We start from the raw sequence: 16,717 nt of genomic DNA, 5'->3' as shown, positions 1-16,717 counted from the left end.
CCATTAGACTCCCAATACAACATCAACAACAACAATTGCAGTGGAAAGCATTGGAATATTCGATACATATTCTCCCATGGTTAGATTGATATTATGGTACTTCCTAGAGAAATTTATATTCCTTCCATTTGCAAGGATCAATTCAAAGTCTAGCTTTAGATATAGAAAGAAATTCAATTGCTTGGATATCTTACAATGAATAAAATTGTGGGTACTACCAAAATCGATCAATATTATTCCATTTCTTTTATTCATATATTATTGCATATTGAGAGTTTCAGGGGCTGTAGTTCCTACAAGTGAATTACAAGATATGATTGTATTCATTTCTTCTTTCTTTGGAGTTGGGTCCTGGTGTATATTATCTTATTTTCATGTTTCTAGTTCCTTTTCTTTCTCCTCTTGACAATCTATGTAAAATATTTTTTTCTTAGCAAACTTATGACCCTTAGTGTATTTTCTATCACAAATGTAACAAACCACTTTTTCTCTTTTTTCCTCCAGTTATTGTGGTGTCAACCTTATAGGTTGTGGGAGGATAGGATCATCAACACTTCCATATTTATAGTTCTGAGTGATAGTGTTCATTGTTTCCATAATTTTTCTTTCAACTTTTCTTGCCACCTTGAATGTCTTCCCCAATCAATAAAGTTATCAAAGGAGAACATAATGTTGGATGTTATCATTTAAAATCCCTATTAAGACATCAATCATATGTTCCTCAGGAATATCATTCACCTTGATATTCAATATTTGGAAGTCCTCAATGCGCTCTGCCATTGAACCTTTTTGTTTAAGATTTATCAATTGGCTAAAGAAGTTATTGATACTTTTATCCTCATAATGTTCTACCAATCATTCACAAAAATTGTCTAATGATTTACGAGAAAAAAGTCATCAATATTGCACAAATTGATTTTGTTCTAAATATAAAGATGCAATTTGTAGCTTTTGTTTGTTCATCACATCACGTAGATCAAAGAATTGCTCCATCTATATTATCCATGTTACCAGATCCTTGCCATCAAACTTCCTCATATCTATCTTCGGAATGTGGTGGGTCTTAAACCCAATTTTGGAGTATCTAAAATCATATTTCTTGTACGTTTTGTCCTCATCCTGGTTTTCATGGAGTACCTTGTCACCATTGGGAAGCATTTTTTGTAACAACTTTCTGAAACCTTCCTTTAAACATTCCATGTTTCCTTTAATATTTTCTTCTAAACCATTCATATTAGATTCTAGTTAATTTTTGGTTAGTCTTTGTGAGAATGAAATTTGTTGCACTTGGTCTCATAATTTTGATATATCATGTTGCATTTCTTCCTCTTCTTCATACATCATAATAGAGTTTTCTGGTTGCTTACTAGGTGTATCCATTGTTTTTCTTCGAGTCGTTTTGCAATCAAATAATGATATGTATTCTTAACTATACCCTTTGAATCACTTAAAACTATTTTTTCAAGCAAAAGTTATGAAATTTTTTGAAAATACACACCTTTTTCTTTGTTTTAGGACCTCTATTTTGAAACTATTTTATCTATGTAATTTAATCCTCCTAAGTTGTAAAATATATTCCTATTGTATCCGTCTAAGTATTCCTTCCAATGTCACAAGTTATACCAATATTGGATTCTTTAAGTTAAACTTATTCCAAATCTTCCACGATGACCTGATTATGGAATACTTCACTAGAGCAGACTTGTACAGGATGCCACATGTCATTTTTTTAGTTTTCGACCCTAAAATTGATACAATAAAAACTATAGTCTATGCACTTTCAGTCACTTTTTACTAAACTCAAATTCGATGCTCAAAGAGAAAGTTATGCTGATTTTCACTAGTTTACTTAATTGACACTAAATTATGGACGAAGCCCTAACTTCTTTAGACCATATCTCACAAAATGTAGCAAATCAATATATGAAATTTTTACTCAAAATTCACCAATTGGTCACATGTGATTGAATTTTCAGCATCTTAGGCCTTGTATAGAAAGGGTTATAGCAAGCATTCCAAGATGACTTGTTTGAAGAAACAAAACACTAGAATCCAATGCTCTAATACCAAATGTTATTCAAATAGATCACAACCATAAGAAAAGATAGAGCAACGACTTGAAATTTATCCTCTTCAATGGGGAAACCTCCTTTACATCACACAAATGAATAATTCTTGGATGATTCAAATGACAAGGCCTCCTTGGTATATATAGGAGTTTAATAGGTCACAATATAATATGAGCCTACATCAAAATAATAATGTAAAGGAAAAACAATAACAATAGTGGGCTTCTATGGGGAAAAAAATTAACAATACGGGGGTTGCATGGGCACAAAAATAACAATAAGGGGGCTACACTAACAAGTTTTGTATCGAGACATATTGATATCTAGTGGGTCTCTAAGTTAAATGTTGAACCAAATGAACCAGATGTCAAATATTTTCCTTAGCTAGCAAGTGTATGATTGAAGTCAATCCACACACAGGTGATAGTGAAGTGGATGATAGCTAGCAAGATTTTTGATCTGATGGATTGAGTAGGTGACACATGAAACTCAATTTTCTACTTTTTTGGTGATCAATTGGATAGTATTTTGATTACACATGGTAGAAATATATCATGTGGCATATGATGTGGAACCACATGGATGGAATGTAGAAATTATTTGGAAATGATGGTCCCCCATACCAAGGCACCAAGGTAATGGGTACAAGGTGGATAGTATAAATGTAAAAAAGGAAATGCCAATATGTTGTGTGATGTTGCAGAGATATGACATAGCAGAAGGACCATGTGACAGATAGTGATTGCTCCATGGTTGATTGATGTGGCTGACCCAGAGGTATCAGGACTTGTGACAGGAATGTAATCAACAAGATTTTACCATGTATATGCTTTTGGGAAAAAAGGTCGAAAGAGTATAGCTGCAGGAATTGGTTGGAAAGAGCCAAGGTTTCAACCCTTGTAGGCCATATACCAGTTATAAAGGTACTAGAATGAGTGAAAATATGTTTTGTGATGTTGTATAAATATGAGATTGTAGAAGTACCATTTGATAGATAGTGATTGGTCCATGGTGGATTGCTGTGGCATATCTAGAGGTATCAGGACTTGTGCCAGGAACAGAATCAACAAGTTTTTCCCATGTATCTACATTTGGGAGGAAAGACCGAGAGGGTGTAGTTGCGGGGCTTAGTTACAAAGAGCCAAGGTTTCAACCCTTGTATGTCATAGACCAAGTTATCAAGGTACTAGAATCAATGAAAATATAGAGCTCTTTGACATATAATGGACTAGTACGATAAGGAAAATTCCATCGATTGTTCGATGATTTGTAAATTCCATTAGTAGATGATCTATCCATCGAGGTATTGAGGTACTAGAATGAACCAATAGGATAAAAGTAATTGTTATGGCAGGTTTTAGTATGACATGGAGAATGTTTTCAAGTGAAAATAATTTCTTAAGTCCATCAACTCACAATTTGTCTATCACATTTCTATCTCATATCTATTTTGTAACATTTTCAATTGTATAATATCATAGTGATGTGTTTAGATTGAGTTCGTACCACACAAATTCACGGGTCTTAATAATTTATCACTTGGAGGTAAAGAGTCATGGAAATTCATAGAGTATATGTGTGTTTGGTGTGTTCAAAGGGGGACTTCCTTAAATGACCCATACTCTAGATTGATTGGAATGATAAATTAAGACCATGGTCACGAAACATGGTCTCATGCTCTGATGGTTTGGCTCGTGGGTGCTAAGGGATAAGGATTGCTTAATAATTTAAGTATAGAAGAAATGGATTGATAATGTATGAGTATAATGTAAATGTGCATATATAGAAGTGAAGAATAACCTAAATAGGCATGAAGTGAATACTTAGAGAAGTTAAAGGAATGCATAGACGAAGTACATGATGTTTTGTTAAATAAAGTTAACTATTAATAGATGAAGAGTGAAATTTAGTGAAGTGTGAGAAGAGTGTTGATGTGAACATGAGAACCCAATCACAAAGAAAATTACATATAAATAAATTCAGATCCAAGCAAATGTGTGATGAATTGAGGCATCTGCAAATGTGAAAAGAATAGTAAAAGGATTGAGAGAAGATGAACTATTTAGAGAAGTAAATATTAGAGAAGCATGAAGATGAATACACATAATTGTATAAGAGAACAATGAATGAGAAAAATAAGGTTAAAGAAAAAATTAATTAAGGTGACTTAAAATAATTTTTGCAAAATAGTTTGTATTAGAAATATAAGGGGATTGATGTTTCCTGCAAGTTATTTCTTGCAAATTAGAGGGGATTGGTGTCTCTTGCATGTTGGTGCCTAAAAATATTGTAATAATAGTTTGGTTCCTACATAAAATAATTAATTAAATGAAGTTTTGTGGTTTTCTGATGGGTTTTCATGTATATCTTATGTTCAATTGTATCATGCGATTGATGTTTTATTTTTGGTTGAATGATTTAATTGTCTAAAATTGGACTATACTAATCCACCACCCATCTTATATAATTATGGATCCAACTCTCCCCCTTCCCTCCTCTCTCTTATCAATATTATTCTTTTGTGGTTTTCTTTTCTCTTTGGAAATGATCTACAATCACCTCATTCCTTTTAATTTTGAAACAATCACTTTGAACTAGGTGCTTCCTTAAAATACCAACTTATGCGAATACATACATTATGCATCTTTAACAATTTCAATTCATTCACTTCTCCTTTAATTTTGGTGCTTCATCTAGTGCAACCTTTCAAATATTTTATTTAAAATATGAAAAACGTTTAATTTTTAGCACTTCCATAAACCCAATATTTCCTCCCTATTCCTCATATAAATTCTTCATGTGCCTCAACACTCATACAACATGCCTAGTTCCTTTATAAACTTCAATATATAGGATCTCCTGTCAATCAAAATGTATTTTAAACGTAGTGCCTATGAACCCTATTCCTTATCACATTCACATATAAAATGTATATGTGCTTCCATATGAGGATATAAAAGATATCCCTGAAAAAATTAACACTGAGATCACTTAAAAAGAACATCCTTTTTTTACCCTTTGGTAGGAATTTCCTTTTATATTCTAGAGCATTTTTTTTTACTCATACCTACCACCTTATGGAGATTGGGATATTAGAGATTAGAAATGACAATATAACCACATGATTTAATGTGGAAGGCACTGTATTATTAACTTCAAATTTGGCATCTTATACTATAATATAAAGAAAAACCCAAAACTTTAACATTGAAAAACATCGCAAATCATGAGATTTTGGAGTATGGATGACGAGGAATTTCCTATCAATTTTCTTCAAACTTCCTACTAGTTGACATATTTATAGATCCAAGAAATACGTAATGCCCTCCTCCTACATTTAACCAGTTTCACGAGTCTTATAGGGTAAACATGAGACAAAGAGTTACTATGACATAAAGTGATCTCCACTCTTCAGTTATGGAAGTGGGGCTGACAACTGAGACATACTGAACACAACTTGACATCCTACAAGACTGGCAGGACACTCCAGGTTTAAGGAACTATCCCACATGACCCAACCCTGAGCTAGACTAATTTTTCAGTGACCTAACACTCCACACACATGCACAAGCCTGAATTCATGCAATTGTGACCCTCCAACCACATACAAAAGCCCGAATGAGTGTGATTATGACCCAAAAGCCTTAGTTCCTTTGTGATCCTAAGATCTGAGCCGCAATTCCAAGATAGCATGCAAACCACTTCCCAGAACTTCCCGAGGCTTCACAAAATGATAAAAGACTTAAATACAATGCTAATCAGAAAATAAATGATCAAGCACTTGACCTAAAGAGGTCTAACCATGATTGTCAATTCGTCAAACATATGGTGAACATGTAATCTATAGGTCATGAATGCATATATGAACATTGGAGTATGAAAATTGTATGGGAATCACCAAGAAGGTCTAATTCCCTCTCATATTAGTTGTAATAGCATTTTTTAGCCTAGGCATTCATTAACCATCATATAGTTATGAAATCCTCAATAAGGCATAGCTAGAGTACATTTCATATCCCTGCTTATAACCAACATATAACCATATTATTAAACCTGACACAAGAACCATAAAATAACTATAATAACAAGTACAAGTTCTCATAGATTACAATAGGAGATGAACTCTTATTAACTTATACAAAATCCAACCATCATATAGTTATGAAATCCTCAATAAGGCATAGCTAGAGTACATTTCATATCCCTGCTTATAACCAACATATAACCATATTATTAAACCTAACACAAGAACCAGCAAATAACCATAGTAACAAGTACAAGTTCTCATAGATTACAATAGGAGAAGAACTCTTATTAACTTATGCAAAATCCAACTAGGTCAGGGACTTCCATGTACCACTCAACCATAGATTGGGCTAAACAAAATAATTCTTTCAGCCAATCACCCCTTTACCATATTCCAAGCATGAATTGGGAACTCAATACATAAACAACTAGGGCTTACATATATTAAACCACCTCCACCCTGAGGCTTCCGCGATCGTGCCAAAACCAACCAAGTGATCACTATGTCCAAAATAAGCTTGGACTGCTTCTAGTTTCTCAACCAATACCTTGAAGAATTTTTTTGTCTCAACCCACTTGTTTAGGTCTTCTCAGAGATTAAACAACCTCCACCACCAACCCTTGGGAATTTTCCTAAGACCACCGCATCTAGTTCCAAAACTTTCTGGAATTCCAAAGTTGAACCAGAAAAGAATCCCATCACACCATGGTTATATGGAAATGACAAGGAAAGGGTGAAACCACTGTTAAAATTAACAAAAATCATTCCAATGATAATAAAAGAAGTAAATACAAAAATTTATGTATAATTCATTCTCAAGCCATCTAGGAAATCACACATGCAACCTCTTACCTGTAATCCTTCTACTAAAGCCACTTGATCCAATCTTCCTTGCTTATCCTTTGATTTCCTTTTACTTCATCCCCCTTAATTTTCTTGCTTACTTTATTTCTCCTCTTGGTGCTCTTCTCTCTCTTAAAAAAATTCCAAATCCAAACTCATAAAAAGTTGTGAAGTGATCCTCAAAATCCTTTTGATCATTGAGGCTTCTATTTTCTCCATTTTCTTTATTTTCCTTCAATTTTCCTCTGATGTAAACCTGTGGCACTTCATCTCCATTTTCTCCTTTTTTCCTTTATTTCCATAAATAAATGCCACTTAATGTCTCTTTTCCTTTCCAATTCCTTTTCCAATTTCCTTAGCCATAATAATCCAAAGTGACACCCACTAGGATGTTTTTCTCAACATTTAGCTTGAAATACATGTCTCGCGACCTTGGTCTTATTTTTCCTTTATTAAGTTTATTACATGAACTTTTAACCTAAAGTTGTTACAAACCACTCCCCCTTGGGGGAACATTGTCCTTGGTGATCTATGCCACCTATGACTAGAAAATTCCACTAAAAACAAAAACATACTACCCATGGAGCTTTATAACTTAGCTCGATCTAGTATCTATAATGAACAACCTGTTGAAAAATGAAACCAACATGACAAAAATGAAACCATTACAACCATACCTCTTATTGGAGCTTTATAACATAGCTCATTGTTTTATTTACATCCACACACACACACACACACACATGCACACGCACACGCACACGCACACGCACACGCACACACACACACACACACACACACACACACACACACACACACACACACACACACACACACACACACACACACACACACACACACACACACACACACACACACACACACACAAAAATCATTTTCCTCAATAAAAAAATAATGAAGGATGCATAGCCCGCATCTGATCAACCATATCCCAAGTATATTCACCATGCCCAAAGTACCTCCACTGCACTTTAAATTTCTCAATTTCTTAGTTCTGCGGCATAAGTTTTTTTTTCTACAATATGCACTAAGGTTCTACCTAGATTCTCCTTCTAGATCCACCTTCAATATGAACTAGTCAATCACATGGTCAACATCCTTCATATATATTTTAAGGTATGAAACATGGAAAACATCATGGAATTTCACTGTTGGAGGTAGTGAAGTTTTGTAGGCCATTGGTTGAATCCTCTCAAGGATCTTGAAAGGCCCGTAGTATCGAGGTGCTAGCTTGGCACATGATCTAATCCTCAAGGAGCTCTACTTGGGCTTGATGCGCAAATACACATCCTTCCAAATACTCCTTAAATTCCCTATACTGATCTGCATGAATATTTTTCCTATCCTATGATGTCTTCAAATTCTTCTTAATGACCTACATTTCCTATTCCATCTCTGCCAACATGTCTGGTCCAATCAGTACCATGTTCACAAGATCACTCCAAATGATAGGAGTATTACAACTCTAACCATAAAGTGCCTAAAACAAACTCATCTTCGAGGATTCTTAATACACATTATCGTACACAAAGTCTACCAGTGGAAGATACTCTTCCCACTTCCTCTACTGGTGCATAACATTCAACCTAAACATATCCTCAAGAATCTTGTTAACCCTCTCTGTTTGTCCATCTTTCTACAAATGATAAGTTGTACTAAAATCCAACTCTATACCCAAACCTGCAAACAAATCCTTCCAAAACATAGAAATGAAGTTGGAATCTTTGTCGAATATAATATTCTTAGGAATACCATGTAATATCATTATCTCCCTGATGAAGACCTAGTCTATATCACTAGTTGAATTAGTAGACATCACTAGAATGAAGTGATCTACCTTGGTCAACTTATCAACTACAACCATGATAGAATCATGTTTTTTAGATGTCCCCAACAAACCTGTAATCACATCCATGGAAATGACCTCCCATTTCCATTTTGAAATAGGAATCAGTTGAAATAACCCTTCTGGATGCTTGCACTTCGCTTTTACTTGTTGACAATAGAAACAACGTATGATGAACTCAACTACGTCTTTCTTCATAGTGAGCCAATAGTAGGACTTCTTACAACTGTTAGAGTCTTATGATATCCCGGGTGACCTGAATACCACTTAAAATGAAATTCCCTCAAGATAAGTTTCTTGAGATAGCTATTGTCTGGAACATAGATCATGTCCCTAAATCTCACCAAACCATTTGCCGTAAGATGATAATGCACATCTTGATCACCTATAACCCACTACTGTAACATTTTGTTAAGCTACTAATACCTATCATCTTGTTGTCTTTCCTGCAAGATCTGATCGTGTAAGTCTGTCCCATATGAACTTGCATGTGATTCACCTGCACTCTTTTGCTCAGAGCATCTCCAACCTTGTTCTCCTTTCCCTTGATTTACCTTACCTCGAAGTCAAACTCAATGAGTGTGGATAACCATAAAACTTACCTTGCATTAGTATTAGGTTGGTCAAAAAGGTATCTCAACCCATTGTGATCACTAATGAAAAAAAATCCTAGTAAGAAGATTGTTCCTCCACATATTTAATGTATGAATGATCACTGCCAACTCAACATCATGTGTCACATAGTTCTGCTAATGCTCATTCAATTTCCTTGATTTGTAGCATACCACGTGTCCCTCCTGAATCAAGACTCCATCAAGTGCTATCCTATAAGCATATGTACACACTATGAACTCTTTATCTGAATCTGTAATCTTTAGAACTGGAGTGTTTGTAAGAAACTACTTCAATTGCTCAAAACTAGCTACACAATCCTCCATCCATTCAAACTTTTTTCTTTTTCTTTCGAATGATGTAATAGTATAGGAAATCAATGAGAGATTCTTGATGAACTGGCTAACCCCATGAATGATATAAATCCATCCACATTCCTAGGAATTGGCCATTCCATGATCAACCTGATCTTTTTTAGATCCATTGATATACCTTCCTTGGAGACAACATGCTGCAAGTAATGAGATTTTTTATGAAAGAAACTTCACTTACCAAGTTTGTCATACAACTAATGCTATCTCAACAACCCTAACATTACTGCTAGGTTTTCTACATGATCTTCCTCATTCTTAGAATATATCAATATGTAATCAATGGATACTAACAAAAACTTGTCCGCATAAGGACACAACACACTATTAATCAAGCATACAAAAGTAGCTGGAGCATTAGTCAAACCAAAAGGAACCACAACAAACTCATAATGCCCATACATAGTCTGAAAAAATGTCTTGTAAATGTCCTCTTCTTTGATGTATACCGGATGATATCCTCATATCAAATCAATCTCTGAGAAAACTAGTGCTCCATTTAAATAATCAAATAAATCACCAATCCTTGGTAGAAAATATTTATTCTTGATGGTTACCTTGTTCCATTGACTATAACCAATACACAACTTGGGAGTACCATCCTTCTTCTTCACAAACAACATTGGTGCACCCTAAGGTGACACACTTGGACTAATGTATCTATTGTTAATCATTTACTTCTACTGACACTTAAATTCCACTAGCTCTTGAATGATCATCCTAAAAGGTTCCTTTGATGTCAGTGCTACACTTGGTAACAACTCGATAGAAAACTACACTTCCCTGTGAGGCAGTAACACTAAAATCTATGTTGGAAGAACATCTTGAAACTTCTGCAAACTTGATACCTCCTCAAGACTTTTGCATCCTAAACATCCTTAATTATATCACTTGAAACATGCATTACAAATAATACACAACCTTTCCTACAACTGCACTTTTCCTGCATAATTGTAACCATTCTCACTGATGTAGGATTTTTCTTACCCTACAATATTCTCTTCTCTCCATCATCATCCAAGCACTCAATCACCTTCTCATAAGAATCAACCTTAGTCCTATGAAGGTACAACCAATCCATGCCCAAAATTATGTTGTGTGATCCCAGTGGAAGTGAATTTAGATATGATAATTTAGACATACCATTTAGATCAAATGTAAAAGCACTTACCAAATGATGAACTCTTTAATTAGTACTATAGCCAAATAAACCAACCAAGACTCTGCATGCACTTCTTTTATTAAACCACACTTATCCACCAAGCCAAGATTAACATAATTATAATTAGATACAAGGTTAATCAAAATGGAAACAACGTGATCACAAATCTTACCTCCATATCAAAATATATCTTTGATGATATGCATACTTGTTATGAAAAGTTGCATAAATCCAAGGAATGCTCTGGCACACATTCCCAATTTCCTATACCTCTTGATTACTATGGATATGAGGTTTTCCACATTGATACAATGACCAATCCTTCTTGCGATGATATTTTCCAGAAATCCAACACTGTAATGGTTCTTTACCATAACCCTTATTTTGCTGCTCTCTAAGATGAGGCCGAAGTACCTTCTCAACCACATTAAACGTCTTGTAAGGAGGAACATTTTCCTTCTCAATTGCATCATCATGTCATCCCCACTTTAGTGGCCACTTTAATTTAGTCTTATAATTTTCTTTCCAACCCTTCTTAGACTCAAAATTATGCTTTGAAATCTAATAATAGTGCTTCAACTTTCCAATTAATTCTTCCAATGACCGAGGCTCATCATGCCCAATTTGATCCTTGAATTCTAATGAAAGTCCACTGATGAACCTTTGGACTTTTGTCTTCTCATCCTTGAGGTAAGGCACATACCCCAACAACTCTAGGAACATAGTCATGTACTCCTCATTTGTCATATATCTCATCTTCGTCTCATATAAATCCTTGGCCTTTCCGTCATAGTATCTCTTTGACATGTCCTTTTTCTTAAATAGTCTCTTGAATTCATGCCAACTAAACTCTTTTGTCCTAATGTTTTTGACACGCTTCACATCTTCCCGCCAGATATATGCCTTCCCTTTGAGACTAAAAATTGTTATCCTGACATTCATTTTCTCTGTATAGTAATGCAACTTAAAGAATTTCTTCATTCCAAGAAACCATGCCTCTACATATTTTGGCTTCTTCAACTCTCAATCAAATGTAGGTGACTTGGCCTTCTTGAATGCATCTAAAAAAAATCCCCTCTCACTCCTCCTATAAGGATGATATCAATGATGACCATGATACTTGTTTGAACCATAACTAGAATAGAACCCGTATCCATAGCCTCTCCTATTAGGTGTATCCAATAACCAACCATCTTTGACTATGTCATACCTTTCCGATATGTGCCCACCATGAGACCTACTACCATATGCTCCATTAGTCATATCCTCCTGTCTATAGCTAATCTGTGGTTGTCTCTGTCTTTGCAAGTCTAACAATCTCTGAAGGATAATTGTATTGCCCTCTACTTGTTTCTGTTGTGCCTTGGCAAGTCTTTCCCGTGACTAAACGATTCTATCCTTACCTTCCTTGCAACTTATAATTTCTTCCTTTAGACTTCTTAAGGTGTCTCCTATGTCAAGAGACTACTAATCTCTTGACTACCCATCTAATCTATAAGGATGGTCTCGTGAACTGTAATCCACCATTTCACTAGTCATCTATGATCCTCTTCTTTTGCAAATGTAGCATGCCAGATAACCAAACATATACATCATCAAAATACCTCAGTAAAGTTCAGGGGAGGTTATCTCATCTGCAATATCAATCCAGATTAGCACAATACATGTATATACATAATCATATCAGTACATTGACATCATGCATGATAACACCAACTAAATACAATGATCTCATGCATGAAGACCATAAGCATGACAATGCATGCATAACAACCTCATAGACATTTCCATGCATGCATGAAAAACACATTTCTCCCATCTAGTTCAAGTGTTGAACCTGAGAGCTCTGATACAACCCCGTAACACCCTGCTCCCACATTTACCCAATTCAACAGTCTGTCAAAGGTAAACATGAGAAAACGAGTTACTATAACATAACCCGACCTCCAAGGTTCAATTATCAAAGTGAGGCCAAGAAATGAGACTTATCGACGACAACCTGACATCCTACAGGACTTACATGACACTCAAGGTTTAAATAACCATTGTAGGTGACCCAAACCTGAGCTAGACTTCTTTTTCAATGACCTCACACACAAACCACATGCACAAGATTGCTTGAGTGTGATTGTGACCCAAAATCCTTATTTTAATGCCCGTGGTCTTAAGATATGAACCAAAATTCCAAACAACAAACCTCTAGACCATTGCCCAAAACTTCTTGACTTTCCAAAATGATTAAAGACTTGAAGATAATGCTAATCAAACAAATATTAATCAAGGACTCGACCTAACTAGGCCTAACCATGACAATCATTTTTCCAAACATATGGTGAACATGTAAGCTACATGTCAAGAATGCATATCTTAACATAGGAGTCTAAAACTTATCTGGTAATCACCAAGAAGTTCTAATTCACTTTCGTAATAGCTGAAATAACAATTGTTAACCCATACATTCATTAACCACCAGATACTTTTAAAATCCTAAACAAGGAAGAACTAGAGCACAATTCAGATCCGTTATTATAACCAATGTACAACGAAATTATTAAATATGAAATAAAAACCATCAAATCACCATAAAATGTACAAGTGCTTAGATTACAAAAGGAAAATAGATCTTATTAAATTATGCAAAAGTCAAGGACTTCCACGTACCTCCCCACCATAGATTGGGCTGAACCAAAACTTTCTCTTAGCCAATGAACCTCATGGCATATTCCAAGCATGAATGTGGGGAATCAAGAAATAAAAAAAGAGCACTCCCATAGGTTAAACTACCTCCACCTTTTGGCTACCATGATCCCACCGAAACCAGTCAAGAGATCAATAAGCCCAAAACAAGCTTGGATGCCTCAAAGTTTGTTCAATAATACATTGAGGAATTCTCCTATCTCCACCCACTAGATGAGGGCTTCCCAGAGATTAATCCACCACCACACCCAACCCTTGAAAATTTTCTTGAGACCACATCACCTGGTTCCAAAACATTTCGACAATCCAAAGCTCAATTAGAAAAGAATCCCATCACACCATGGCTACTCAGAAATGCGAAGGCAAGGGTGAAACCACTGTCAAACTTGGAAAAACCCATGTCAATGAAAACACAGAACCAAATTCACAAATGCATGTATCATTCATTCACAAACCAACTAGGAAATTACACATGCAACCTGTTACCTACAATCCTCTTGTTGAAGCTACTTGATCCAACCATCCTTTCTTGTCTTTTCTTTCCTTGTTGTTATGAAATCAACTCACAAAAAGATAGAAAAGATAGATCAACACCTTAGAAATCAGCCTCTTGGAGGGGGAACCTCCTTTACATTACAGAAATGAACAATTCTTGGATGATACAAATGACAAGGCCTCCTTTCTATATATAGGAGTCTAACGGGTCATAATGTAATCAGAGTCGACATAAAAATAATAATGTTAGGGCACAACAATAACAATAGTGGGCTTATATGGGGCACAATAATAATAATATGGGGACTGCATGGGCACAACAATATAATAAGGGGGTTGCACTAATAAAAATAAGGGGTTACACTAGTAGTATAGGGGCCTGACATGCCCCTCTCCTTCAAAGGTGTTGTCCTCAATGCTTGAGTAGTTCTGGATACTTCTGTATAAAATTATCATCCTCCCATGTGGAATCTTCAGTGGGTAAGTTCTTCCACTTGATGAGATACTCTGAAATTGATTGATTTCGTAGCTGTCGAGTTCTTGTTTCCGTGACTGCTTCAGATTCCCATATGATTTTTCCTTCCTCGTCAAGTTCCAAAAATATTGTTTGAATTGGGAGCTTCTCACTTATAAAATTCTTTAAGAATGAAACATGGAAAACTAGGGTCACTCGGGAAGATGCAATAAGCTACAATTTGTATGCCATAGTACCAATCTTTTGCAGTGCCTTGTAAGGACCATACTACTTTGTTGATAATTCATTATCCTTCTTAACTTGATTGAGGGACATTTGTTTGTATGGTTTTATTCGTAAAAATACCCAATTGCCTCAAAACATTTTTTGCTGTGATGTTGATATGCCAGTTGTTTCATTTGATTCTGTGCCAAAGTGAGGTTATCCTTTAAGAGTTGGAGAACTTGTTGTTGTTGAGGGTTTACCTTAACACCTTCATGAGATACAATATGACCCAAGTATTCTGCCTCTTATACTCCAAAGAAACATTTGGAGGTTTTTGCATATAATTGTTTCTCGTCCAATAGTCTGAGTACTCTATTAACATGTTGAACTTGATCCTTTTGAGACTTGTTGTAGATTAGTATATCATCAAAAAATACTAACACAAATTTTCTAACAAAGGGTTTGAAAATGGAATTCATCAAACCTTGGAATGTAGAAGGTGCATTGGTAAGGCCAAAAGGCATGACCAAAAATTCATAATGACCCTCATGAGTTCTAAATGTTGTTTTTGGAATGTCTCCAGTCTTCATTCTGATTTGATGATATCATACATGAAGGTCCGACTTGCTGAAGGAAATTTCTCTGTGCAATTCATCCAATAATTCATCGATCAGTGGAATGAGAAATTTATCTTTAATAGTGAGCTTGTTGAGCTCTTTATAAATCAGACAAATGTGCCATGATCCATCCTTCTCGTGCACCAATATTATTGGAGTAGAGAAAGAACTTTGACTAGGTTGAATTATACCAGCCTCTAGCATTTTTGCAACCATATGTTCAATTTCACTCTTTTGTGCAAAGGGATATCTGTAAGGCTTGATGTTTGGAGGAGCACTTCCTAGAAAATGAATAGCATGATCATTATCACAAATAGTTGGGACGCCTTTGGATATATAGAGAAATAGATGATTTGAACGTGGGAACCTCTAGCAAACATAATTGTGAAATTACGCCACGTTGTTCTTCCTTTAGAAGCTTTGTAATTCCATTAGAGATGATTACCTTTCCTGATTTCCCTGTGATACCTCTTAATTCAAATTCCTTTGCTTCTGAAAAAAAATCGAGAAGAGTTCTTGAAAATTGAAAGTTATCGTACCCAAAGATTGTAGCCATTGGACTCCTAGTACAACATTAGCACCACCCATTCGAACGGAAAACATTGGACTATTCAAAACATATTCTCTCATGGATAGCTTAATATTATGGCACTTTTCAGAGCAATTTATGGTTCCTCCACTTGCAACCATCACTTGACACTCTGGTGCTGGATATAGGAAGTAATTCAATTCCTTGGCTATCTTATAATGAATAAAATTACATTTTTATTATTGGTATGTCCTTCTACCTTGACAGTTTCAGGAGTGGTAATTTCAGCCATTGCATTACAATATATGATCGGATTCACTTCTTCTTTCTCGGTGTGATATTTCACTTCTTGAACCTTTTTCTTCTTGATATGTCCTTCTATCTTGAGAGTTTGAGTGGTAATTCTTGCCAATGCTTTACAATATATGGTCAAATTCATTTATTCTTTCTCTGGGGATGGTTCCTAGTCTATATCCTCTTCTTTTGATGTTTCTTGATCCTTTTCTTCCTCCTCTTCACAATCTATGTAAAATAATTTCTTCTTAGCACACTTATGGCCTCTAGAGTATTTGCTATCATAAATGTAACAAAGCCATTTTTTTCTTTTTTCTTCCAATTGTTGTGGTGTAAACCTTGTAGGTTGTGGAAGGCTAGGAGAAAAAACACTTCCATATTTATAGTTGTGAGTGGTGGGATTCCTTGTTTCCATAATTCCGCTTTCAAGTTTTCTTGCCAATCTGAATGCCTTC

The sequence above is a fragment of the Pinus tabuliformis genome, chromosome 4_1 (assembly GCF_031772625.1).
Source record: "Pinus tabuliformis cultivar Carrire ecotype Pingquan chromosome 4_1, CPIR1, whole genome shotgun sequence".
Classification (NCBI taxonomy): Eukaryota; Viridiplantae; Streptophyta; class Pinopsida; order Pinales; family Pinaceae; genus Pinus; species Pinus tabuliformis.
The sequence above is the reverse complement of the archived record's forward strand: the minus strand, read 5'-3'. Positions refer to the sequence as shown.